This window comes from Bos javanicus, chromosome 2 (genome assembly GCF_032452875.1).
Source record: "Bos javanicus breed banteng chromosome 2, ARS-OSU_banteng_1.0, whole genome shotgun sequence".
NCBI classification, from domain to species: Eukaryota; Metazoa; Chordata; class Mammalia; order Artiodactyla; family Bovidae; genus Bos; species Bos javanicus.
This window is the reverse complement of record NC_083869.1, coordinates 103888214-103915243: the sequence shown is the minus strand read 5'-3', so window position 1 is coordinate 103915243 and position 27030 is coordinate 103888214. Positions and strand designations below refer to the sequence as shown.

Genomic DNA, 27030 nt, shown 5'->3' with positions numbered 1-27030 from the left:
GGGTCTTTCCTACCTACCAGGTAATTTTAGATGCGTTCTCTTGGAAGTTATCCAACAACTCTATGAAGAGTTAAATAGCTACACAACCTACTATTAATAGCTGTGTGACTGCTAGTTAATGAACCTGAGCTTTATCTCATCTATGACATGATAATAACACTTGTTCCATCTTTGTTCCACAGTTAATATGAATGTTTCATGAGAGTATGAGTATGAGAATAGTTTTTAAACCAGGAAGAATGATGTAGTGGTACACAGTGTAAGCATGGGAATGTTATTTACTGTGTTAATGGGGTGATTTTCTAAATAAGAAATCTTAGGAACAGAGAGGTAGATGTAAATTTAGCCACAAATGTGCACCATGTGTAGGGAACTGTCCTTGGCACTTGCTGGAATGCTCTGCTCAAGTTTCTCGGTCCATGTCGGGCAGATCTGGAATTAGAGTTGGGTGGGCTTCCCAGATGGCCCTAGTGGTAAAAAGAATCTGCCTGCCAGTGTAGGAGACATAAGCGATATGGATTCGACCCATTGGTCTGGAAGATCCCCTGGAGGAGGAAATGGCAACCCACTCCAGTATTCTTGCCTGGAGAAGCCTCTTAGACAGAGGAGCATGGTGGACTATGGTCCATAGGGTCACAAAGAGTCGGACACGACTGAAGGACTTAGCACGTGTTGCCTCTAGATGAAAAGAAGAGTGATTTCTAAGAGGTTCTCATTTCATAGCTGAAGGACTGGTTATAGTCAGAGTTGCTGCTGAATTTACGAGTGGAATTTCATGCTGACTTTCCCTGCTGGAGTTTTGTACTGGCCTCATTGCCCTAATCCTGCATTACAATATGCTTTTCCAGTGTAATTGATGATGTCCAGATTTCTTTGGCTCTTTGACAAATGCCTTGCTATACAGTGCTCTGTCTGGAGCTTTTTATTATTTATTCATTGATTTACTTTTTAAACAAATGGAAATGAAAGCAAGATGCTTGGTTTGAAAGCATCCATGGTTTAACCATGCTGGTTCTTCAGGTGCTCCAGTACCGCATGTTTTTTTGAGAACTCACTGAAAGTAAGGCTCAGACCACTGGCTGAATATTTTAAGCTGTTGGTAGGTACTCTACGGGGAGGTAAGCAGTCTTCTGCCCTTTCTCCCAGATAATGAGACAGGATGCCCAGGGCAGAGTCAGGGACAAAAAGTCACTGATTCATTTTCCCTCTCCTGCCACTTGCTCTTACTGTGTCCTCAGATAGGGAAGATCATTATACTGTGTCAGACTGGATGATATTTGAAAGAACGTGGGTGTAGTTTCCAAGTAAGGATATATTTTAGATAATGAGGAACAGACTTGTACCAGGGAAATCAAGGTTTCTGTATGGTCTCTGAGGCTCCTGCGGTACAAACTCAAAGCCAAGCTAATCACAGCCAGTTTTTAAAAGAGATACTCCAGTAACAATCTGAGAGAATAGATATATTATTTGGGCAAAAAACAACAACTACTAAAAAATGATGTTTAGAATAGAGATGAATACTTTCATGTGTTAAGGCAAAGCTGTTAACCAACAACATGAATGAAAATTCCTATTATTAAGGAGTTCTATTGCCGAATTGGAGAAGACAGTGGCACCCCACTCCAGTACTCTTGCCTGGAAAAATCCATGGACAGAGGAACCTGGTAGGTTGCAGTCCATGGGGTCACTAGGAGTCGGACACGACTGAGCGACTTCACTTTGATTTTTCACTTTCATGCATTGGAGGAGGAAATGGCAGCCCACTCCAGTGTTCTTGCCTGGAGAATCCCATGGACAGAGGAGCCTGGTGGGCTGCCATCTATGGGGTCGCACAGAGTCGGACACGACTGAAGCGACTTAGCAGCAACAGCAGCATTGCCGAATTATAAGAAAATTCATCACTTCCCTAGGGACACAATTATCACTTATTTTATTTATATTCAGTTCAGTTCAGTCACTCAGTCATGTCCGACTGAGACCCCATGGGACTGCAGCACACCAGGCTTCCCTGTCCATCACCAGCTCCCAAAGTTTGCTCAAACTCATGTCCATCGAGTTGGTGATGCCATCCAACCATCTCATCCTGAAATAATCATATTTAAGATTCTTTGGCAGGTGTTGTGTGAGTTTGTGTATGTGTGTGTGTGTGAGATATGGTTTAATTTATTCATTCACCTCAAATTATAGAGAAGTTTGTAGCTTACATGGCTTCAATCAGTCCTGACTTGTTTTTCATGTCTTAATTGATTTGAATGGATAAGAGATGGCAATAATAATAACAGTAATGATAATAATAATAATACTATCTGTATAGTGCATAGTTCATTCACAAAATGTATCCCTTTTAATCTTTAAAACTCTCAAGAGAGGATTTTTAACCTGTGAGTCAGGTAGAGCAGACATTATTATTGTTCCTTCTTATGGCAAGTGAGCTATGTACCACTATAAATTGTTAAGGAGAATTACATATTTTTCTTATCATAGTCCTATTAAAAAACTTAAATATTTTAAAATTAATATGATTATTTAGATTTTATTTCCAGAATATAACAGGTTTCCGGTAAAACACTAATTGGCAACAATTATTGTTCCAGGAAGTTACATAACACTTCAGTAGGCTATGTAAAAAGCCTGACACATGGTCTCGGATCAGCTGCCTTCTCTTCCTTACCTGGACATGGCTGCGTTGTTAGTACTCCGCACTGTGCTATGTCGCCTGGAAGATACAAATGTGTTTAGGTCATGCTATGTGCCCTCCTGTTGTCCGTGATCTAACTGGAGAGAAAGACCATGGCCATCGCTGAACTGCAAATTGTGGCCAGGACTGCCTGGGTCACGCATTCCCCACCTTGGAGTCATAGGGAAGGTAAGACCATCCAAAGCACATACACCGAGAAGGATAGGGGTAGTTCTCCAAAGTAAAGTCAAACTATCATTTCTGGATAAAAGATGAACAGATTAAGGGCAAAAGATGCCCAGGTCAGGTACTTCTTCTGATGTCCATAAAGTGATGAAGTCCTCGGTTTCCCCCCTGACCAATTTCCTCTTACTCTCAATTCTCCTCTCTCCAGGTACAATCCTGGCATCTCTAGTTGCAAAATGAAATATGTTTTCCTCTCTATAAACATGGTTATTATACATGCTGGTTAAGCATAGTTAATATGGTACTATCTGTAGTATATATTTCAAATACATTAACTTTAAAGAGCTTTTCGTGGGCAGTTTTGAGGATTTAACCATCATTTATAATACAGCATCTATGGCAAAATGTATTCTATGGAACCAAACACTCAAATCAACAGACAAATTCTTGGAACATGAACTGGGGTTGTATGAATATGACTGAGTGAGAAATTGTGCAACAGAACTTGGAAGGACTGAAAACTTTCAGAGACAGGAGTCCATAGGAGCTCTGTGAGTCTGGGGAGAAGGCAGAAGGCATCCTGATCCTACTAACAATCCATCAGAATCCTGATGGCATCAACACCTGACTTGTGTTCCCCCTGTATTAACCTATGGATGCAAGAGTGACCTGGGTCTCATGTCTCAGAGGCACTGATCTGGGGCAACTAGATGGGACCCTTTTCTTTTCTCATTATCCCAGTTATGTCCCTCTTGAAACTACATCCTTGTTCAAAAACAAGAGGAAGAATGTATTTTGACTGACTAATTTTTCTATCTGTTTAAAACATTTTAAACACAAAAATACAAGAAAGTGAAACATGTTTTATATGCATTATAAAAGTAAAAGTCTCATCATTCCCCTCAACAGAGGTATCCAGTACTTGATATATTCAAGGGTCCGTTTTGTAAAATGAATTTCCTAATATGTAAATGAATTCAGTTCAGTTCAGTTCACTTGCTCAGTCGTATCCGACTCTTTGCGACCCCATGAATTGCAGCACAAATTACATCTCCTAATTTTATCAAAATTAGACAATTTGGGGAGGAAAATTGTCTATATGCTTCAAGCCCTTTTCTCTTGTAACCTAGTGTTTTATTACAGTTTCAAAGTGTGTGGTTGTGGATGTTGCAGACGGGGAGGGGAGGATGGAATTTAAAGACAAGTTTGATAAGTGTAGTTTTAAGCTTGGTGGAACTTACTGATTAGGATGACACACTCTGGTTTCCATGGAGAGAAGGCACAGATGCTCTGCCTTTGGGACCCTTCCAGACCTCATCTTAAGTGTCTCTTCATCTAGCCAGTCCAGATTTATAGCCTGTATAATAAAACTGTAGTTGTAAGTATAGCACTTTCCTGAGTTCTGTTAGTCATTCTAGCAAATGATCAAACCTGAGTGGAGATCTTGGGAACTCCCAGGATTTGAGCCAGCTGGTCAGGCTTGTGGTGTCCTGGGGATCCCTGCACTTGTGACTGGCATCTTCACTGAAGGTAGTCTTGTTGGGGACTGTGTCCTTAAATCTGTAGAATCTAGTGCTAACTACGGTGGTTAGCATCAGAATAGAAACGCAGTACAAAACCATTACTTAACCAAAGGATATGTAAGGTTAGCCACAACGTAGTGGTGGTGCTGTGCTCAGTCGCGTCTGACTTTTTGCCACACCCCTGGACTGTAGCCCTCCAGGCTCCTCTGCCCATGGGATTTCCCAGGCAAGAATATGGAGTGCCACAATGTAGAATGCAACACAATTCAGAGTAGCCAGGGCCAGATCAGAGCAGTTACCTTGCATGAGATCATCAACATCATTCCCTGGTGATTGAGAGGAAAGCTGTGTGACCAGAGACCCTGAGCAACATGATGTCTGGATGTTACACTGAGACAGAGGAGGAGGAAGGAAGACTGCTTGAGAAAAATGAAATGGTCTAATAGCGTGTTCAAACTTTGGACTAATTACAAATGCATTTGCTTTAGATTGCAAGAGACTGAGGTTTTAATAATTTCTTAAAACATTCTTTTTATTAACAGATTTATTCCACTGAATCAGCAGGACTAGGGGGTTGAAGGCAATAGGAGATCACTATAGACATTAATGAAAGCTACGTTTTCTCCACCTGCCCCAACTCCCTCCCCTGTGAAACATTTGTATTACTGTGCATAAAATTTGACTCTACTATGAATATATAGCTTATTTTATCGCCTCTCACTCTTATCCTGGAGTTTTGCTTTTGGTTCAGAAGTATCTTGCCATACTGACAAACTCACATTTTCCTTTCCAGTTGTCGACTTGCATATCAAGTGGGTCGGAACAGAAGCAGTTAGTTTCCGTAAGGCAGAAGGACTGTATTCCGGTGAGTCATGAGTTTCCATGGGTGTTGGTCTGAGCTGTGTTTTGGGCCTCTGGTCCAGTGCTTGGTTATTGTGGGATTGTCTGTGGCTTTCAAGATTCATTGAATCACTTACTGCTTATATTAAATGCTGGGAAGGAAATGATGGATCAAACATTGGTTGAGGTTTTTTAACAGTTTGTTTTTTCTGGTGGAGTTTTAAATCTAGTAGGAAAATAGATAGGCAAATAAGTAATTTTGACAGAATTTTTAATTATTTTCTTATCGATATTTTTATTGACATATATTTGATTTATAATGTGTTAATTTCTGCTGTACAGTAAAGTGATTCAGTTATATATATGGGCTTCCCTGGTAGCTCAATGTTAAAGAATCCATCTGCCAATGCAGGAGATGTGGGTTCGATTCCTGAGTTGGGAACATCCCCTGGAGGACAGTATGGCAACCCATTCCAGTATCCTGGCCTGGAGAATCCCATGGACAGAGGAGCCTGGCGGGCTATAGTCCAGGGAGCTGCAAAGAGTCAGACACTACTGAAGTGACTGAGTATGCATGCAATGCATGCATTTTATATATATATATATCCTTTTTAAAATATTCTTTTCCATTATGGTTTATCACAGGATACTGAATATAGTTCTCTGTGCTATACAATAGGACCTACCTTGTTATTTATCCATTCTATATAGAAAAAACTTATATCTGCTAAATCCCAACCTTCTGCTCCATCTTTCCTCCAACCCCCTACCCTTTGGCAACTACCAGTCTGTTCTCTACTTCTGTGATTCTGTTTCCGTCTCATAGGTAGGTTCCTTTGCATCATATTTTAGATCCACATATAATTAATATCATACAGTATTTGTCTTTCTCTTTCTGACTTACTTTAGTTAGTATAATAATCTCTAGTTGCACTGACAGAATTTTTAAATTTCTGTAATAAGAAAGTAAGAAAGAGATCTCAGAGTCAGTCATCCTGTGCTCTCTAGGGCCCCTTCTGTTTCTGAATAGGTCCTGAAAATGCCTGATGCTGGTACAAGCGTAGATGAGGAGAGCACAGGCTGAAATGTCTGCAGAGGCAGTCAAAAGAAATAAATGACATGGCTGGTGATGATCGGGGAAAATTGGGCAAATGATATCAGTCCTGCCAGATTTTTCAATTTTTTCAACAGAAACTAGAAATCTGTTATTAAAAAAGAAAAAATGTAAATAGTGCCAAAATTTAAATGTTGACAAAAATCCCCCCATAAACATACAAATACAAAATCACTACGCAGAAAAATTATACACGGAGCCGGTCATATTCGGACAACAGATCCCCGTGTGCAACTGCTGGTATAAATGGGGTAGTTCAGCGCAAATCCACGAGAGGAACAATGAGAACACCTCGCTGTTTTTAAAGGCTATCTCTGAGAATTACTGAGCAGGACTTTTCTTCTTTTTATTTTCTAGCTTAAAAACTGTCCTTTGGTAATAATTGTTGGTTAACATTCCCTCGGGCTTCTCCTGTGGCTCACATGGTAAAGAATCTGCCTGCCACCAGAGGTGACGCAAGAGACGCAGGTTCGATCCCTGGGTCAGCAAGATCCCTTGGAGAAGGAAATGGCAACCCACTCCAGTATTCTTGAGTAGAGAATTCCATGGAAAGAGGAACCTGACAGACTAGTCCATGGGGTCACAAAGGGTCAGATACAACTGAGCAACTAGCACACACACACACACACACACACACACACTCCCTCAGCAAGAACCTCACTTGCCCCTCTGCTTTTCTCAGACTTCTCTCTCTGTGGACTCTTTCCCTTCTTCCTTCTCTCTGATTAAACCATCTTCCTTCTCTCCCTCATCTTTGCATCACTCAATGTAATTTATCTTCTCTAAACATTTCTTAAATTGGATGGGAATCCAAAATTTTGTACAGAATTCACATCTCCCCACTATTTTCTCTGTATCTTTTCTTTTAATTAAACCAGAGGGATTGGATCCTAAAGAAATTTGAGGTTCTTTGTCCTAATCATGGCATCCGGTCCCATCACTTCATGGGAAATAGATGGGGAAGCAGTGGAAACAGTGTCAGACTTTATTTTTGGGGGCTCCAAAATCACTGCAGATGGTGACTGCAGCCATGAAATTAAATGATGCTTACTCCTTGGAAGGAAAGTTATGATCAACCTAGATAGCATATTCAAAAGCAGAGACATTACTTTGCCAACAAAGGTCTGTCTAGTCAAGGCTATGGTTTTTCCAGTGGTCATGTATGGATGTGAGAGTTGGACTGTGAAGAAGGCTGAGCGCCGAAGAATTGATGCTTCTGAACTGTGGTGTTGGAGAAGACTCTTGAGATCTTCTCCAACCAGTCCATTCTGAAGATCAGCCCTGGGATTTCTTTAGAGGGAATGATGCTAAAGCTGAAACTCCAGTACTTTGGCCACCTGATGCGAAGAGTTGACTCAATGGAAAAGACTCTGATGCTGGGAGGGATTGGGGGCAGGAGGAGAAGGGGACGACAGAGGATGAGATGGCTGGATGGCATCACTGACTCGATGGACGTGAGTCTGAGTGAACTCTGGGAGTTGGTGATGAACAGGGAGGCCTGGCATGCTGCGATCCATGGGGTCGCGAAGAGTTGGACACAACTGAGCGACTGAACTGAACTGTCCTAATCCTTTCTCTCTGCAGTTTCTTTCCACACCTATGTGTGTCTACTTAAAAAAAATTCAGTCATGTGTATCTTGCCAGTAAACTTGCTGGGAAGTTCCTTCTTTCTTCTTTTCTGTTTTAATTAGTCTTTTGGCCTTTTAAACCATAGGTTTATTTGTCAGTGACAGATGGAATTATTGGTTTTATTATCACTAAATTGTTTGCTTAAAACTCATCTTTTTATTATGTGCATAATAAGATAATGTACCTAGAACTCTCATAAATGATTTTGCTGCTTGTAAGTGTCTAATATTCTTTTCCTATGTCCAGATTAGTGCTTAAATTTACCAATTTTATTTCCATGTGAAGAAGAGAATTCAGAATAGCTGTTAAAAATTGAACCTACTTCACAGCTGCTGTGAACACATCTATGGTGCTTTTTTTACCCTGTTACTTCTTCAGTAGCTTCTGAAAGTTTCCCATGAATTTTACAAGGCAGCTCTGAGAAGGAGGGTAAAATGATGACATCTAAGAGCACAGGGGGTGGTCGAGAGATGTGAAAGCCCAGTAGATTCATCTAAGCCAAGTGACCCGCCCTGTGCCTGCCGAGGACAGACTCGCTCTTCTCCCTCTGTTTTCCCTAAGCTCATCTGGGCTCATCTGAGTGGGCCTTCAGGGATCCTTTGTGTGATTAAATAGCTAAAACAAGGAGGATTTGGCCTGCAGGCCACAGGGGTGGGCCAACTCCCTGTCTGGAAGGTAGTGCTCATTACAAAAATCTCTAAAATGTTTTCTTTCACTTAGATTAAGCTGGGACAGATAATTTTACTTGAAATTGACTCTGGCCATGAAAGTTCCATCAAACTGCAGGGTAAAATTAAATCTCCATATCACAACATTGTCCAGGATAAGGATCTGGTCACACCTAATATTTGACTTATTTTGTACCTGTCAGCTTTTGCTGCTTCGGTTAACCTCTCTAGGAGAGATGTTGGTTTCTCAGAATAGATTGTGTCTTTTTATCAGTAGGGAAATGTGTAGATACAGTAAATGACGGAACTGGGCGTTGGCAGTATCATTGCTTATCATTGATTTCTCTTGTTTCTCCTTCCAAAAAAGAAAAAGAATTGCAACACCAAAAAAAAAAAAATTGCAATATATGTTTTCCAAAAGAGACATAGTAAATTATAAGTAAATATGGTGTGAAGAAGATCTCAACACCCACCACACCATGACACATACACGTCACATTCACTAGTTAATTTCTGAGATGAAGCCAAAAATATCACTTCCTCCAACAGGAATTTTTTGTTTCTGTGCTCTGTACTTCTATTGTTCCCCAAATTTCTCCTTTTGTAACATTCATGGCACCTTATTTTAATTACTTCTTTTATTGCCCATATTTCCCAGTAAACTAAAATTTCTAAGGGCAGTCACTAAGTGTGTTTTTTCAGTACGGTATTCTTACCACTCAGGAAAATTGATGTGTGCCTTCAGTAATTATGTATTTGAAAACATGTTTATCAAAGGAATAAATAAATATGCTACATTTGCCAATATATCTCAGATTGTTAATGTTAAATTGTTAGCCCATTTGTAGTACTAAGTATAAATGGTGTTTGATCTATATTTTTTCATACATACACCCACACACAAACTTAGGCTTATGGTACTGTAACTCAGCAAATTTAATATAACATCAATTGTACAACACATTGTTATCTTCTGTAACACTATGAAAGGACAAAAGTCCTGCCAATTATGTGTTTGGAGGCTGATCTTGGTGGATGTCTGTGGCCAGGCCCCAACCCCTTGTGGCTTGCCGGCAGCACTCTTTATATAGTTAGTTATAATCCAGTTGAATTTTAGCCTCTAGTGTTAGAGAGCTAGATTAATAAAGCCTACTCCTTTAAAAAAAAAAAAAAAGAGCCAAACCAAACACTGTATCTTTCTAAATGGAAGAGATTGGAACCAAATGTGGGTTCTAATAAGCAGTAATTTAAAAATGGAAGCCCACATAAACTTGGTTGTATATTTACTACCAATGAAAGAATATGTGAAATGATTTTTTTACTGCCAAAACTTTTAGAAAAGTTATAAACCATTTTTTTAAACTCTCAGTGAATATATGCAAGAATAATGCAGTTGTCCTTTCAAATATATCCATTTTCCTATTTCATGATGGAAACACCAGCCTGTGGTCTTTCTAAGACTCCGAATAGTTTTATTAATTAACTGTATATTGTGAGATGCTCTCTTCTGCTTCCTGGTCCTCCCCCTCAAAATGTGAAGTGGCACTAACTAATTTCTTCCAATTATTTTCACAGAACTCTGATAGCAGGGGTTCTCTGGTGGCTCGGCTGGTAAAGAATCCACCTGCAGTGCAGGAGACCCCCGTTCAATTCCTGGGTCAGGAAGATCCCCTGCAGAAGGGATAGACTACTATCTGACTCTTTGAGACCCTATGGATGCAGCACTCCAATTATTTTCACAGAACTCTGATAGCAGGGGTTCTCTGGTGGCTCGGCTGGTAAAGAATCCACCTGCAGTGCAGGAGACCCCTGTTCAATTCCTGGGTCAGGAAGATCCCCTGCAGAAGGGATAGGCTACTATCTGACTCTTTGAGACCCTATGGATGCAGCACGCCAGACCTCCCTGTCCATCACCAACTCCTGGAGTTTACTCAAACTCATGCCCATTGAGTCAGTGATGCCATCCAACCATCTCATCCTCTGTCATCCCCTTCTCCTCCTGCCCTCAATCTTTCCCAGCATCAGGGTCTTTTCCAATGAGTCAGCTCTTCACATCAGGTGGCCAAAGCATTGGAGTTTCAGCTTCAACATCACTCCTTCCAATGAACACCCAGGACTGATCTCCTTTAGATTGGACTGGTTGGATCTCCTTGCAGTCCAAAAGACTCTCAAGAGTCTTCTCCAACACCACAGCTCAAAAGCATCAATTCTTTGGCACTCAGTTTTCTTTATAGTCCAACTCTTACATCCATACATGACTACTGGAAAAATCATAGCCTTGACTAGACAGATCTTTGTTGGCAAAGTAATGGTTTTGCTTTTTAAAATGCTGCCTAGGTTGGTCATAACTTTTCTTCCAAGGAGTAAGCATCTTTTAATTTCATGGCTGCAGTCACCATCTGCAGTAATTTTGGAGCCCCAAAAAATGAAGTCAGCCACTGTTTCCACTGTTTCTCCATCTATTTGCCATGAAGTGATGGGACCGGATGCCATGATCCTCATTTTCTGAATATTGAGCTTTAAGCCAACTTTTTCACTCTCCTCTTTCACTTTCATCAAGAGGCTCTTTAGTTCTTCACTTTCTGCCATAAGGGTGGTGTCATCTGCATATCTGAGGTTATTGAGATTTCTCCCAGCAATCTTGGTTCCAGCTTGTGCTTTCTCCAGCCCAGCATTTCTCATGATGTACTCTGCATAGAAGTTAAATAAGCAGGGTGACAATATACAACCTTGACGTATTCCTTTTCCTATTTGGAACCAGTCTGTTATTCCATTCCAGTTCTAACTGTTGCTTGCTGACCTGCATACAGGTTTCTCAAGAGGCAGGTCAGGTGGTCTGGTATTCCCATCTCTTTCAGAATTTTCTACAGTTTATTGTGATCCACACAGTCAAAGGCTTTGGCATAGTCAATAAAGCAGAAATAGATGTTTTTATGGAACTCTCTTGCTTTTTCCATGATCCAGCAGATGTTGGCAATTTGATCTCTGGTTCCTCTGTCTTTTCTAAAACCAGCTTGAACATTTGGAAGTTCATGGTTCATGTATTGTTGAAGCCTGGCTTGGAGAATTTTGAGCATTACTTTACTAGCGTGTGAGATAGAGTGCAATTGTGTGGTAGTTTGAGCATTCTTTGCCATTTCCTTTCTTTGGGATTGGAATGAAAACTGACCTTTTCCAGTCCCGTGGCCACTGATGAGTTTTCCAAATTTGCTGGCATATTGAGTGCAACACTTTCACAGCATCATCTTTTAGGATTTGAAATAGCTCAACTGGAATTCCATCACCTCTACTAGCTTTGTTCGTGGTGATGCTTCCTAAGGCTCACTTGACTTCACATTCCAGGATGTCTGGCTCTAGGTGAGTGATCACACCATCATGATTATCTGGGTCATGAAGATCTTTTTTGTACAGTTCTTCTGTGTATTCATGCCACCTCTTCTTAATATCTTCTGCTTCTGTTAGGTATGGTCCTAACAGAAGCAGAAGATATTAGCCCATCAAGCACACACTGATAGGGGAAAATCTGATTTTGGAGGAGAAAAAATTGTTTAAAATACATATATTTTGTTTTAATTAGGTCATATGACTAGAGTTCAACATAAGTTAGTTGATGAGTAGTGAGAATGTATGGAGTGGCCATTGACAAGCTTAAGGAATTGACAGGAGACAGAGAATTGAAAGAGGAAAGGAAGAGGAAGAAAAAGAGAGAGGAAAGAGGAAAAAGAAAGAGAAGGAGAAAAAAAAAGAATCTAAAGATCATTAAGCCTGATCTTTTATTTTTCCTACACAGAGTTATCTCCAACTGTAGCTATCATGTAACATAAGAAAAATCCATATGTTGTCTAGAATTTGAGTATTTTCCAAGAACATATCCATGAAATCCATGTTTTGGTACTGTAGCTGAATTCTTCCTGCTTTTATCACTTATTGTAAAGCCTTTTATTGATCTATCATATCATTTGCTACAGTAACTCATTTTTAATAAAATCTTTCCTTTATTTGAACCCTAAGTTTTCCTCCTAGTTTGTGGGTAACTTCAAATCTCTATTTGGATGCCTATTAGATATCTCAAACTCACCACAGTCCTGATTTCTCCTCTCCTCTTCATCAACCTTCCTGCCATCTTACCCATCTCAGGGAATGGTCATACCATACTTAGATGAGAAACCCAAGAATCATTGTTGACTCATGCTCACCTCATGTGCAATCCAAGAACAGACCTTGATAGCTCTGTCTTCAAAATATATCCAGAGCCTGACCATTTCTCACCACCTCCACTGATGCCTTTATGTCCAAGCTGCCATCATCTCTCACCTGGGTCACTTCTGTGGCCCCCAAAGGTTCCCCAGCTTTCACTCTTGCTCTCTCCCTACAACCTGTTCCCAAAACTCATGTCAGGACCTCTGATGGCTCCCATCTCCCTGATTTTGACCTACAAGCCACTCCCTGCCCGACCCCACCATCAGTCTGACTCCTATTACCTCTTAAATGTCTTCTACTACTTTCACTCACTCACATTGTTCTTAATTCACTGGCTTCCTTGCTGCTTCTTAGAGAAGCCAAGTGAACTCTGACCACAAGGTCATTGTTTTTGGTCTTTGCTTAGAATAGCTTGTACTCAAATATCCACAGAGCTCTTTGCTATACCTTTCCAGGTCTCAATAAGGTCTCCTCTTCTAATGACTCTCTAATTTTTGTAATAATATGTAGTGTCCTCTATCATTCGTGCTATAGTATATAACTGACTTATTTTGTTTATGACCATTTCCCCCAACTAGAATATAAATTCACAAAAGCAAAGATCTTGTCTGTTTCGTTCACATAGAACAATACTGTGCTCATAGTAGGCGTTCAATAAAAGTTTGTGCTATTCTTGTGGCCTCCTCGTTGCTTAGTGTAGAACTGGACACAGAGAGCTTAGAGTGACAGGATAAGGACGAGGGCAGTGTCACAGGGGTAGATGTGCAATGTTTTACAGAAAGGTTGACATTTGAGCCATGTAGAAATTTGTTAGGAGGAAAAACAGTGAATGCACTCCTGTCAGAGAAAGCTATGTCTCCAGAGGCAGAAAAGTATAAAAAGTACTCAAATTTAGAATACACTGCTTATTCACTCATTCACGCACCTACTGTGTTTCCATCACTATGCTAGGCTCTAGGGAAAAGGGATAAAGAACAACAAAGTCTTTATCTTTAGTAGACATTTTAAATTTATTTATTTATTTTTGGCCATGCTGAGTCTTCACGGTGTGGGGTTTTTTCTAGTTGCGATGCACGGGCTTCTCCTGTTACAGAGAATGGGCTCTAGGGCGTGCGGGTTTCAGCAGCTGCCCTTGGCTGAAGAGAGCCTGGAACTCCAAGGTTGTGCTATCTTCCTAAGAGTAGGCACTGAAATACAAAGGCTCAACCCTGTTTGCTTCAATAAAGGCCACTCTGCACCATCCTCCTGGCTCTTGCTCAACTGAGGCTTCTGTTGTGGTTTCATTGCAGCCTAGTTTCTCTCTGTCCAATCTTCCTTCCTTCACATCCTTCACCAGAGCTGATCCTGAGAGTACTACCCAAATACTTCTGTACATCATCCTCCATCTCAGGGTTTACTTTCTGGGGAAACTCACCTGCCACACCATAGTTTGTGTTTTCAGTCCAAACGAAATCCATGTAAAGCTTTTATGCAGAAAGATAATGAGGTCTGATGGATGGTTTAGGAAGAGCCTTCTGGCTCCTGATTTGGAGAGTGGATCTTAAATAGGCAAGAGCAGAAGCCCTTCTACAGCTCTCAAAAATAGTGGTGTTTTAGGAAAATAGGAAAAGTATCTATTCTTATTTGAGTAATTGTGCAGGAGATTGAGGGTTAAGATGGATACGTTGACTGGAAGGACGTGCAGACCCAGCCCTCATGCTAGAGGACACACTGCTCAAAGGGCAGGATCTACAGTTTTTACTGATCAGTTGGGACAGGACTGCAGATGTCTGGATGCTGCTGTTATTGTCGTCACTTAGTCGCTCAGTCGTGTCCAAGTCTTTTGTGACCCCGTGGACTATAGCCTGCCAGGCTCCTCTGTCCATGGAATTTTCCAGGCAAGAATACTGGAGTGGGTTTCCATTTCCTACTCCAGGGGATCTTCTCTACCCAGGGATCAAACCCAGGTCTCCTGCATTGCAGGGGGGTTCTTTACCGCTGAGCCACCAGGGAAGACCGTCTGGATGCTGGAAAATATGCAAATGTTGGACCACTATGTTTTAGCATTATTACCCCATTGGGACTAAAGGAGAAAGCGTAATAGTGGTTGAGAAGAATGGATATTCACACTACTAATAGTACATGAAAGCAGGCAGTTCCTGGGGAAGGAAATTGAATTCTCAACAGAAGATCTTGGATAGAACAAACCAGACTTCCTTTGTCTGAGCCTCAAGGCAAGTTAGCAATGGAGAGGGTGACAGCCAGCCTGAAACAGGCCTTGTCCCCCTTCCTCTGATCTCCTGCTAGGGGCTTTTCATTAGCCAAAGTGAACCAGCAGCCAGACAGCACTGGAGCCCTGTGGTTGAGGTCTGTAGAATTCAGCATCTCGGAAGAGAACAGGGTGGAGAGGTGAATGGTAGATATCTGGCATGCAGATGAAAGTTCCTATGTTGAAATTCATACTTCTCTAACTTTGATATGCAAATGGACTGCCCGAGGAGCTTGTTAAGATGCAGATTGTGTTTTAAGAGGGCAGAGGTTGGACCTGAGATACAGAATTGCTGGCACATTCCCAGGTGATGCTGTGACTTCTGGTGCATGGATTGCTTATAGACCAGCAAGGTTATAATTCCCTTCCCTAAACTAAGTCTTGTCAGAAATCACAGCTTTGGTCTCACCTGTGCAAAGGAAACAGCCTTGAACACTTGACCACAGGGGGCTAGGATGAAACAAGTTCCTTTCTTCCTGTCCCTCCCCAACCCAGCCCTGAGGGCTCAATGAACCAGCATTCACCACGGGGCAGGGCACCTGGAAGGATGAAAGATAACTGGCATGTGGGCTAAGGGGCCTATGGGCAGAGAGGAGATTGATGACCTGAGCCTGAGGAGGCAGAGAGCAACTGATTTAGGAAAGCACATAAAATACCAACACCTTTGAGGGTTCCCTGGAAAGGGAGGCTTGAAGTCATTATAAATTATAGAAAAGTGACCTAATTTATATTTTCAGGTTGAGGAAACCCAGACTTATGGGGAGTGAATAAAGTTTGATAGTTCAGGCTTGAAATCTATTGCAGAACCCTCTTGAACTTTGCTTTGTATTTGCTTCATTAACAGCTGCCTTTTCCATTGTTTTGCATTTACTCCCTGATTGTTGAGAACTGCTCGTCCTAAATGGGACAGGGCCTCTCCTGTCGAGGTCTGTGATCCTCTGCAATAACGAAGCACACAAACATGTCTTTGACCACATGTAGGCTGCCTCAGCTTTTAGCCACATTGCAGTCCTGGAAATGTCATTGAAAGGAGAACAGCAAGAAATGAATCATTTTTTTTCTTCTCCCATCACGGTGTGGCCACCACTTACCTTCTTTTTCCACCCAATGTTCCTGAATCAGTAAGGCACAATGTTGACAAGTTCACTTTGAAATCAATGAATCAGCAGGAAGACTGTTGAGTGAGTGCATCAATGAAGTGAAAAGTGAAATATAGGGGTTTGTCAGCTCCATCAGGCCAGAAAATGGATGAAATGTTAGAAAGGACAGGAGTGACGACTGCCTGCACATTTTTCTTTCTCTCGTCATTAAGATTTGAGTGTAGAGGAAATATATATACCTATGGCTGATCCATGGTAGAAACCAACACAATATTGTAATTATCCTTCAATTAAAAATAAATAAAAATTTAAAAATCCTTTAGGTAAATAACCACACACAAAAAGAGTTGAGAGTAATTTGATTAAATTCCTTCTCCAAGAGTTACATAAAAAAGTGAATCTTTCCAACTCTTCTTTGGAAGCAATGATTTTAATCAAAACATCCTGAATAAATATCTGTAGGCCATAAGCCCCTGGATGATATTGAGGGCAAGGACATGAGAGAAGGTGGTTTATGGTTATGGTTATGGTTAACTGGTTTATGGACCAAAAATTCTACATTGAAGATATAAGCACTAATGCAAATACTACTGTGCAAGAGTGTTCAGTCATGTTCGACTCTTGTGACCCCATAGGCTATAGCTCACCATGCTCCTCTGTTCATGGGATTTCCCAGGCAAGAACACTGGAGTAGGTTGCCATTTCCTACTCCAAGGGATCTTCCTGACCCAGGGATCGAACCCACATCTCTTGCATCTCCTGTATTGGCAGGTGGATTCTCTACCCCCCGGGAAGCCCTGCAAATACTACTACAAGACTCAAATGAGTCTACAGTACTTGTTATGTGCCAGTCAAGCAGTACTCCAAGGACTTTACATGAAGAAGCCTGAGGCCAAGGCCACAGACATCTTTTGCTATGAACTGAATGTTTGTATCCTCCCAAATTCATATGCTGAAATCTAACATCATGTCTAACATGATGGTATTAGGAGGTGGGGCCTTTGGGAGAGTATTAGGTCATGAGGGAGGAGCCCTCATGAGTAGGATTAGTGCCCTTCTAAGAGACATTACAGAGTTTGCTTCCTCTCTCTACTCTCTGCAAGAAGACAGCCATCTACAAATGAGGAAGCAAGTCCTCACCAGAACCCACCCATACTGGCACCCTGGTAGTAGACTCCAGAACCACAAGAAATAAATATTTGTATTGAAACCACCCAGTCTATGATATTTTGTTGTAGCAGTCCAAATTGACTAAGACATGTCCTGATACAGGAGCTTTGAAGTAGGAGTTGGAATAATTTAATAGTTTTGTCCCCATCTTCCCCTCAGCGTGAAAATGCAATAGGCAGGGAATGAAGAGGTGGGGATGATTTATTTTTACTTGTTTTCCTTCTTCTTCTAGCAACCTATGATTTTTCCAAATACAGGTTAAGAAAATAAATTTATATGAAGCCCACACTCAGTTAAGGTAGATTAAAAAGCAAAGAAAGGAGACATTTTTATTTCTTTTGCAAAGTTTGGTGACAAATTCTTTTGACCCTTACACTGTACCTCTGAATTCTCTCTGTTCTACACTTGCCTTCATTCCCTCTACCTTCACAACCCCCACACTTCCAACCAGTTTTTAAGCACAGCTAAAGTCAGGGGATAAACATACGGATAAACCTAAACCTGGGGCCCTCCTAGAAATGTTCATTAAGAATTACCTTCCCCTTTGTGTGTGTGTGTGTGTTTCTGTGTGTGTGTGTGTGTGTACTCCATCATGTCTGACTCTTTGTGACCCCATGGACTATCACTTGCCAGTCTCCTCTGTTCAGGGAATTTTCCAGGCAAGGATACTGAAGTGGGTTGCCATTTCCTACTCCAGGAACTCTTCCTGACCCAGGGATTGAATCTACATCTCCCTCATTGGCAGGTGGATTCTTTACCACTGTGCCACCTGGGAAGCCCCAACTGCTAAGTAAACCATTGTAATCAGACGATGTTTACTGGGACCAGACAATAGATCTACTTCGGAATGCATGACCAATTCTCTCTTATTCCCGATTGATAGGCCAATCTATCCATGCCCTTCTTTCTGAATCATGGTCTCAGCCCATCAGAAGTAGGCACCCCATAGGAATTGTAGCTTTGTCTTTGATCCTGGGACACCCAGTCATGTCCTGTCACAGGGGTGACTGAGGAGAGGGATGGGAGAGGGTACTAGAGAGAGGATAGGAGTGGGTTAGTTAATCAATAATCTATCATAAATTTTGACCAAGCATCTCCAGGTGTGCTTGGTTCCTTTAAGCTGAGGAGATATGGGAAAGGTGAATATGCACTGGATTTCCAGTTAGCTTATTTTAGAAAATACTGGGACTTCCTCGGTGGTCCAGTGGTCCATGGGGAGCTAAGACCCCACATGCCACAACTAAGTCAGTGTATCTCCACTACTGAGCCTGCGTGCCCTAGAGTCCTCATGCAACAACTAGAGAAACCCAAGAGCTGTAACTGAAGACTGAGTGCAACAGTGAAGACCCAGTGCAGCCAAAATAAATAACTTTTTTAAAAAAGAAAGAAAGAAAATAAATACTGAGCAATAGGGAAAGCCCATTTCGGTGACCTGTGGGAGATCTTTCTGCCTGGAAGCCTAGTCCAACAGGTAGGAAACAGTGTTTAGGGGCTGGTAAGTAGGATGCAGGAGGCCCTGGGTTCGATCCCTGGGGCGGGAAGATCCCCTGGAGAAGGAAATGGCAACCCACTTCAGTATTCTTGCCTGGAGAATCCCATGGACAGAGGAGCCTGGTGGGCTACAGTCTATGGGGTCACAAAGAGTTGGACATGACTAAGCGACTAACACACAAGTAGGATTTGGGGATTCTGTCTCCATCTGATCTACACATTTAGTAACATTTCTGAGTCAGAAAGTTAGGAAAGATTTCGCGCATTTCATTTTTATCTGTATTGGAGTAGGTTTGTGAGTTGCCATGAAGAAACAGACAAACAAACACCCTTTCCTCCACCCCCACATGCTGCTACGTGCAGGATGAGGGCTGTGGGCCCCTGACCTACTTCGTATTTCACTGCTGCCCTTTCTTCTTGGCCGCTCAGGAGTTGAGCAGAGGCCCCAGGGGTGTGACACTGTGGAGAGGAAGACTGGGAGATCACAGTGTGAGGCTTGTGTTTTGCTTGATGCTCATCTGCTTGTCCATCAAGGCTCCTGCCTCATCCCATCTCCCAAGACTCTGAGCTGTGAGATATAACCCGATCTCACAAGTGATAAGCAGGCCCCCTTTTCAGTTAGGTGAGCCTCCCAGCTCAGCATTGTATGGTAAACCTACAGATGGGAGGGTTATCAAGTTTACCAGCTGTCATTCTTATTCTCTACCTTTTGCCTTGCCCTTGGGGCACTTTCACAAAGGATGACTACTGCCGTCATGTATTAATGAAGACTTATTTGGTGAAAGAGAAAGAAATGGACTTTATCTAGTTTGAGTAAAAAGAAAATTTTACTGGGAAGTTCTAAGTTTAAAAATAAAGCGCCAGGAGGGTGAGAAGTAAGGAAGATCTCAACTTCAGGAGTTCCTGGACCTACAATTTAGGACACTCTGTGGCTCCCTCACTGTCTATTTCTCCTAACTCAAAACTCCATATTCCCTGGAGAAGCAATCTGATTAGCTTAGCTTCATTTAGGCATTCACCTCTGAAAAAATTAGCTCTGGTTCATGTTTCCAAGTAAAGACTTGGCTACTGGGGTCTACCTCTAGGAATCAAGGTCAGTCCCCAGGAAAGTGATACTATGCAGGGCCCTGTGGGGTTCCTGGGCAGAAAGCCTTGCTATGTACTCCATTCACTTGATTATAGGAAACAGCCTTCATTCATCCTCCATGACTTTCCCTGAGTTCCAATGGGCAGATTGAAGCAGTTGTTCATTAGGGAAAGGAGGGGATATGAGACCAGGGAGAAGTAAACAAACAGCCAAGAGCAGACTTGGGACAAGATTCTGTTTACCCAGCAATGAATATACACAACAGTATCTTTGACCTATTTTACAGATACTGAAAGCCCCTCCAGGTGAGACAGTTATGGTATGCTGCCCACAAGCATGTAGACTCCAGATCAGTTGGATCTGAAGGTTGATAATGTTGACTCCCACTTGTCTCAATACTAACCCATCAGAAGAATGTCCATGAGCTGATCATGCCCTCTTTGAGCAATTACTATAAAACTTCTCACTATCTTCCCCAAGCAGGGACACATATTTTTGAGGGCATTAGCCAGCTGCTACCTCCTTTCCCTGGCAAAGCAATAAAGATATCCTTATCTGCTTCACCCAAAACTCTGTCCCCAGGGTTTGGTTCAGCAGTCACCAGTGTACTGAGAAGCTGAGCCTTTGGCATCAAAAGGACCAGGGATGTGAACCAGGGATTCACCCCAGTGTCATACTAGATGCGATCACACTGGCCTCACATGGTTCTCTGCCTCTCCTGATCCAGGAGCTGAACACTCATCTCAGGTCCCTGCAGCACAGCTGGAGGCTCCTTCACTGCCATCCCCCAAGGCTAGATTTCTTTTAAACAAAAATATCAAGAAAAAGAGGAACATATGCCTGGAAATCTACTTTATCTTCAGGTTGGGATATCTTGCAGGGGATGCCTCCTTGACTTGCTCATGGTTGAGACCATGTGGTTGAGCTTCAGAGGGATCCAAAAAAGACTAGCAATTCTCTCCTTTTTTGGCTAAGGACTGCCTTCAGGATGCCATTTCCCTGGCTCTTACTAGGTGAAAGGTATGAGACTAGCCTCTCTTCTCAAGAGTGACCCTCCTTCCCTTCCTACTGGAGTGTGGTCTGGCCTAATGGCCTCATAATATAGTTTATCATAGCATTACGTGATAGGCCCCTCATTTATCCACAGGACAGGCACATTTAGCCGCAGAAGACTTACTCTGTTACCCAAATGCTGGCCGTCTGTGATTTCAGTCCTGGCCTGTCCCATTGTGGCTTGCTGCCATGACTGGTGTGTAATGATCTGATTCAGAGTCTACATGTACTGATTACATGTGGGTGGTCTGCCAGGATCTATGGGCAGGGATTTGTACTTGAACTATCTAATTCATTATTTAACACAAATCCCATGTAATTCTTTTGGAAAACGAGTGCTGTGTTCAAATACATTTGGTTAGCACTGCCTGGTATCTTCATTTTGCAGGCACAGAATGCTAAGGATCTCACTATAGATTCTAGAAGATTCAGAAAAAAAGAATTGTTTAACATTGTGTAACCCAGTATTTCCCAGATCGAAAGGGTAGTAGATTTTTTTTTTTTAAACCTAGTCCCATTCTACAAGACCAGCTTTTAGTAGAACACTCTTAAGGAAATGTGATTTAGTTTAATGCTCCCAGCATCCCTGGGATGAACCTGAAAATGGTGTTGCTATGCTCATTTTACAGATGAGAAGGCAGAGGCTCATCTCAGAGAGACTGGGTAGCATGACCCAAGTCTATCCAGGCAGCAAGTGCCTCTGCAGAGCTTTGAACACGGTTCCTCTGAGTCCAAGTCCAGGCCTCTTCCTGCCATGCCTTGATCACCAGCTCGGAGACTTACCAAATACTCCTGGGACACTCTCAGCCAGATCCAATACCAGAGACCCGGGAGAGCCAATAGTGTGGTTACTGTATAAAGTCTTGCAGGCTCATGACCCAGGAAGAGCCAATATTTCAGTTCAAGTCCAAAGACAGGAAAAAACCAGTGTCCCAGTTTGAAGGCCTTCTCTTATTTGGGTGAGATCCAGGCTTTTTGTTCAACCAGTTGGATGAGGCCCACCCACATAGGGAGGGTGACTTGTTTTACTTAGTCTACCACTTTATTTCTTTTAAATATTTATTTAGTTATTTAGCTGCATCGGTGTTAGTTGCTGCACACGGGATCTTTATTGCATCATGCGGGATCTTTTGCTCTCTAGTTGTGGCCCACAGGTTCCAGAGAGTGAAGGCTCAGTAGTTACGGTGTCCAGGCTTAATTGCTCCACAGCAGGTAGGATCCCAGTCCCTCAACCAGACATCAAATCTGTGTTCCCTGCGTTGCAAGGCAGATTCTTAACCACTGGACCACCAGGGAGTCCCTAGTCTACCAATTTAAATATTCAGTTCAGTTCAGTTCAGTTCAGTCACTCAGTCACGTACAACTCTTTGCGACCCCATGAATCACAGCACACCAGGCCTCCCTGTCCATCACCAACTTCCGGAGTTCACTCAAACTCATGTCCATAGAGTCGGTAATGCCATGCAGCATCTCATCCTCTGTCGTCCCCTTCTCCTCCTGCCCCCAATCCCTCCCAGCATCAGAGTCTTTTCCAATGAGTCAACTCTTTGCATGAGGTGGCCAAAGTATTGGAGTTTCAGCTTTAGCATCAGTCCTTCCAATGAACACCCACGACTGATCTCCTTTAGAATGGACTGGTTGGATCTCCTTGAAGTCCAAGGGACTCTCAAGGGTCTTCTCCAACACCACAGTTCAAAAGCATCAATTCTTTGGCGCTCAGCTTTCTTCACAGTCTAACTCTCACATCCATACATGACCACTGGAAAAACCATAGCCTTGACTAGACAGACCTTTGTTGGCAAAGTAATATCTCTGCTTTTCAATATGCTACCCAGGTTGGTCATAACTTTTCTTCCAAGGAGTAAGTGTCTTTTAATTTCATGGCAGCAATCACCATTTGCAGTGATCTTGGAGCCCAAGAAAATAAAATCTGACACTATTTCCACCGTTTCCCCATCTATTTCCCATGAAGTGATGGGACCAGATGCCATGATCTTCATTTTCTGGATGTTGAGCTTTAAGCCAACTTTTTCACTCTCCTCTCTCACTTTCATCAAGAGGCTTTTTAGTTCCTCTTCACTTTCTGCCATAAGGGTGGTGTCATCTGCATATCTGAGGTTATTGATATTTCTCCTGGCAATCTTGATTCCAGCTTGTGCTTCTTCCAGTCCAGCGTTTCTCATGATGTACTCTGCATATAAGTTAAACAAACAGGGTGACAATATACAGCCTTGACGAACTCCTTTTCCTATTTGGAACCAGTCTGTTGTTCCATGTCCAGTTCTAGCTGTTGCTTCTTGACCTGAATATAGGTTTCTCAAGAGGCAGGTTAGGTGGTCTGGTATTTCCATCTTTTTTAGAATTTTCCACAGGTTATTGTGATCCACACACAGTCAAAGGCTTTGACATAGTCAATAAAGCAGAAATAGATGTTTTTCTGGAACTCCCTTGCTGTTTCCATAATCCAGTGGATGTTGGCAATTTGATCTGTGGTTCCTCTGCCTTTTCTAAAACCAGCTTGAACATCTGAAAGTTCACAGTTCACGTATTGCTGAAGCCTGGCTTGGACAATTTTGAGCGTTACTTTACTAGCGTGTGAGATGAGTGCAATTGTGCAGTAATTTGAGCATTCTTTGGCATTGCCTTTCTTTGGGATTGGAATGAAAACTGACCTTTTCCAGTCCTGTGGCCACTGCTGAGTTTTCCAAATTTGCTGGCGTATTGAGTGCAGCACTTTCACAGCATCATCTCTGAGGATTTGAAATAGCTCAACTGGAGTTCCATCACTGCACTAGCTTTGTTCATTGTGATGCTTCCTAAGGCCCACTTGACTTCACATTCCAGGATATCTGGCTCTAGGTGAGTGATCACACCATCATGATTATCTGGGTTGTGAAGATCTTTTTGTACAGTTCTTCTGTGTATTCTTGCCACCTCTTCTTAATATCTTCTGCTTCTGTTAGGTCCCTACCATTTCTGTCCTTTATCGAGCCCATCTTTGCATGAAATGTTCCCTTGGTATCTCTAATTTTCTTGAAGAGATCTCTAGTCTTTCCCACTCTGTTGTTTTCCTCTATTTCTTTGCATTGATCAATAAGGAAGGCTTTCTTATCTCTTCTTGCTATTCTTTGGAACTCTGCATTCAGATGCTTATATCTTTCCTTTTCTCCTTTGCTTTTCGCTTCTCTTCTTTTCACAGCTATTTGTAAGGCCTCCCCAGACAGCCATTTTGCTGTTTTGCATTTCTTTTTCATGGGGATGGTCTTGATCCCTGTCTCCTGTACAATGTCACGAACCTCATTCCATAGTTCATCAGGCACTCTATCCATCAGATCTAGGCCCTTAAATCTATTTCTCACTTCCACTGTGTAATCATAAGGGATTTGATTTAGGTCATACCTGAATGGTCTAGTAGTTTTCCCTACTTTCTTCAGTTTCAGTCTGAATCTGACAATAAGGAGTTCATGATCTGAGCCACAGTCAGCTCCCGGTCTTGTTTTTGCTGACTATATAGAGCTTCTCCATCTTTGGCTGCAAAGAATATAATCAGTCTGGTTTCAGTGTTGATAATGTCCATGTGTAGAGTCTTTTGTGTTGTTGGAAGAGGGTGTTTGCTATGACCACTGCATTCTCTTCGCAAAACTCTGTTAGTCTTTGCCCTGCTTCATTCCGTATTCCAAGGCCAAATTTGCCTGCTACCCCAGGTGTTTCTTGACTTCCTACTTTTGCATTCCAGTCCCTTATAATGAAAAGGACATCTTTTTGGGGTGTTAGTTCTAAAAGGTCTTGTAGGTCTTCATAGAACCGTTCAACTTCAGCTTCTTCAGCATTACTGGTTGGGGCATAGGCTTGGATTACTGTGATATTGAATGGTTTGCCTTGGAAATGAACAGAGATCATTCTGTCATTTTTGAGACTGCATCCAAGTACTGCATTTCAGACTCTTTTGTTGACCATGATGGCTACTCCATTTCTTCTAAGGGATTCCTGCCCATAGTAGTAGATAAAAAAGTCATCTGAGTTAAATTCACCCATTCCAGTCCATCGGAGAAGGCAATGGCACCCCACTCCAGTACTCTTGCCTGGAAAATCCCATGGATGGAAGAGCCTGGTAGGTGACAGTCCATGGGGTTGCACAGAGTTGGACACAACTGAGTGACTTCACTTTCACTTTTCACTTTCATGCATTGGAGAAGGAAATGGCAACCCACTCCAGTGTTCTTGCCTGGAGAATCCCAGGGATGGGGAAGCCTGGTGGGCTCTTGTCTATGGGGTCGCACAGAGTCGGATATGACTTAGCAGCAGCAGCAGCAGCATTCCAGTCCATTTTAGTTTGCTGATTCCTAGAATGTCGATGTTCACTCTTGCCATCTCCTGTTTGACCACTTCCAATTTGCCTTGATTCATGGACCTGACATTCCAGGTTCCTACGCAATATTGCTCTTTATAGCATTGGACCTTGCTTCTATCACCAGTCACATCCACAACTGGGTATTGTTTTTGATTTGGCTCCATCCCTTCATTCTTTCTGGAGTTATTTCTTCACTGATCTCCAGTAGCATATTGGGCACCTACCGACCTGGGGAGTTCCTCTTTCAGTATCCTATCATTTTGCCTTTTCATACTGTTCATGGGGTTCTCAAAGCAAGAATACTGAAGTGGTTTGCCATTCCCTTCTCCAGTGGACCACATTCTGTCAGACCTCTCCACCATGCCCGCCTGTCTGGGATGGCCCCACATGGCATGGCTTAATTTCATTAAGTTAGACAAGGCTGTGGTCCGTGTGATCAGATTGATTACTTTTCTGTGATTATGGTTTCAGTGTGTCTGCCCTCTGATGCCCTCTCACAACACCAATCATCTTACTTGGGTTTCTCTTACCTTGTACGTTGGGTATCTCTTCACGGCTGCTCCAGCAAAGTGCAGCCACTGCTCCTTACCTTAGACGAGGGATATCTCTTCATGGCCACCCCTCCTGACCTTGAACATGGAGTAGTTCCTCTTGGCGTCCATGTGCCCACGCAGCCGCCACTCCTTGCTCCTCTCGGCTGCAGCCCCTGACCTCGGATTTAATCTCATCTAAAAACACCATCCTGCCTCTTGAGAAACCTATATGCAGGTCAGGAAGCAACAGTTAGAACTGGACATGGAACAACAGACTGGTTCCAAATAGGAAAAGAAGTACGTCAAGGATGTATATTGTCACCTTGCTAACTTAACTTATATGCAGAGTACATCATGAGAAACGCTGGGGTGGAAGAAGCACAAGCTAGAATCCAGATTGCTGGGAGAAATATCAATAACCTCAGATATGCAGATGACACCACCCTTATGGCAGAAAGTGAAGAGGAACTAAAAAGCCTCTTGATGAAGGTGAAAGTCGAGAGTGAAAAAGTTGGCTTCAAGCTCAACATCCAGAAAACGAAGATCATGGCATCTGATCCCATCACTTCATGGGAAATAGATGGGGAAACGGTGGAAATAGTGTCAGATTTTATTTTCTTGGGCTCCAAGATCACTGCAAATGGTGATTGCTGCCATGAAATTAAAAGACGCTTACTCCTTGGAAGAAAAGTTATGACCAACCTGGGTAGCATATTGAAGAGCAGAGACATTACTTTGCCAACAAAGGTCTGTCTAGTCAAGGCTATGGTTTTTCCAGTGGTCATGTATGGATGTGAGAGTTGGACTGTAAAGAAAGCTGAGGGCTGAAGAATTGATGCTTTTGAACTGTGGTGTTGGAGAAGACTCTTGAGAGTCCCTTGGACTTCAAGGAGATCCAACCAGTCCATTCTGAAGGAAATCAGCCCTGGGATTTCTTTGGAAGGAATGATGCTAAAGCTGAAACTCCAATATTTTGGCCACTTCATGTGAAGAGTTGACTCATTGGAAAAGACTCTGATGCTGGGAGGGATTGGGGGCAGGAGGAGAAGGGGATGACAGAGGATGAGATGGTTGGATGGCATCACTGACTCGATAGACGTGAGTCTCAGTGAACTCCGGGAGTTGGTGATGGACAGAGAGGCCTGGTGTGCTGCGATTCA

General features: G+C 42.4%; 1 long non-coding RNA gene across 1 annotated transcript in view; it reads left to right on the top strand.

Moving 5' to 3' along the window:
* The first annotated feature begins 2020 nt into the window (after positions 1–2020).
* Positions 2021–27030, top strand: part of LOC133228585 (uncharacterized) — a 49820-nt gene continuing 24810 nt past the window's right edge. Inside the window, exons 1-2 of the long non-coding RNA XR_009730277.1 lie at positions 2021–2866; positions 5180–5251. This is a non-coding gene — a long non-coding RNA (uncharacterized LOC133228585). The remainder of the gene's footprint in view (positions 2867–5179; positions 5252–27030) is intronic.